The sequence below is a fragment of the Anoplophora glabripennis genome, unplaced genomic scaffold (assembly GCF_000390285.2).
Source record: "Anoplophora glabripennis isolate ALB-LARVAE unplaced genomic scaffold, Agla_2.0 scaffold700, whole genome shotgun sequence".
NCBI lineage: Eukaryota > Metazoa > Arthropoda > Insecta > Coleoptera > Cerambycidae > Anoplophora > Anoplophora glabripennis.
This window is the reverse complement of record NW_019417041.1, coordinates 22,688-24,666: the sequence shown is the minus strand read 5'-3', so window position 1 is coordinate 24,666 and position 1,979 is coordinate 22,688.

The window sequence follows — 1,979 nt, the reverse complement described above, 5'->3', positions numbered from 1 at the left end:
ATATAAAATATACAGATATGTGTGTTCAATTTTACACATAATATATACAATTTTTTTGTTAACAAATTTTGGAAGGTAATTTCAATAAATGTTTTTTTGTCATTTGAAAAACTCAGGTTTTAATACATTCCGAAAGGTCTAAAATAAGTATAAACGATAAAAATATTTGTATAACATTGATAAGACATTTGAAAAAAAATTGTAATAATAAAAACATTAACCATTTAGTTTTAAATAAATATACGGTAAGTAATGATATTATGTATTTTTAAATAGGTATCCACTGTTGTCACAGGAAAAACAGGTTTTAATACATTCCTAGAGGTCTACAATAAGTATAAATGATAAAAATATTTCTACATTAATAATACATTTGAAAAAAAAAATAAAAACATTAACCATTTAGTTTTAAATAAATATACGGTAAGTAATGACATTATGTATTTTTAAATATCCACTGTTGTCACACAAAAAACACAATTTTCTTTCACAATCATTATAAATAATACAAATTCTTTTTTTTTATTTATATTTAATATTATCAATTACATACATTTTAATAAATACTGTATTAGATACTGTACCTGCATTTCTGTACTAACATTAATTCTAAATACATAACCTTATATTCTGCTATCACATCACATGTCAACTGGATTAAAACATTTTTATATCTTCCATTTAACTTTATAACATTGACATTTTAACTTATTAGCATTTACGATGAAGTTAAAATACATTATATTTGAGGGACTTCTAATTTCTCACAACACACAAAGAACACAGTATTTTTACTTAAAAAAATATTTCTGTTTAACATCACAATTAACGTTTTACTTATTCGGCAAGCCAAGCAAAATACTACTGTATCACAGTTAAATAATCCACGTAAACCTTCTTTTTCCTCTTAAGTACTAAATAGCAACAATAATGTGTTCAAACGTATTCATATTCTTTTTATTTCATTCTACTTTATTTTTTGAGGTAACAATTTAATAATATGTTTTTTAAAGCTTTACAATATACTGCATGTTCTATAAAATTGATCCAGGACAGACCCCGTGGATTATTCCTTATCATATTCATTTCTTCTAATTTATTTAGTGAAGCCTATTCATGAAAAGTTTTTTATTTAATAACCAGATGCCATTTTAAAACTTGCTACACAGAATGTTTCACTAAATCGACCCACATTTGAATGGTGAAAATAATGTAGATGCTGGTGATGTAGATGATGTAAATAATGGTAATGTAGATGATGGCGTTGTAGATGATGGTGGTGTAGATGATGGTGACGTAGATGGTGGTGGCGTAGATGATGGCAATGTAGATGATGGTAACGTAGATGATGGTGGCGTAGATGATGGCAATGTAGATGATGGTGACGTAGATGATGGTGGCGCAAATGATGGCAATGTAGATGATGGCGATGTAGATGATGGTGGTGTAGATGATGGTAATGCACATGATGGTGATATAGATGTTGCTGTAGTAGATGATGGTAATGTAGATAATAGCGATGTAAATGATGGTCATGTAAATGACGGTGATGTAGATTATGGTGATGTTGATGGTGGCGATATAGATGATGGTGATGTAGATGATGGTGAAGTAGATGATGGTGCTGTAGATCATGGTGATGTAGATGATGGTAATGTGGATGATGGTGTGATGATTTAAAAAACATTTGCGCAAGAATGTGCTCCGCGAAGCGGAGCCTATGGGGCGCGCAGCGCCGCCCGAGGGCCGAAGGCCCGAGAGAAACGTCAAGTCGGCGAAGCCGACTTGCCTACGTTTCTAGTCAATATATATTACAATCTGATAGCTCCGTCTGCGTCGCACGATCGCCCCGAAAAAGGGCCGACTTTGGATTGAAAAGGCTTCGCTCCCGAATCGCGCAGCGATCCCCGGCGAAGCCCGGAGGGCTTCGCCTTCCTAGCTACATCGCGCCGTCGTATTTACAACACGGCGTCTCGACG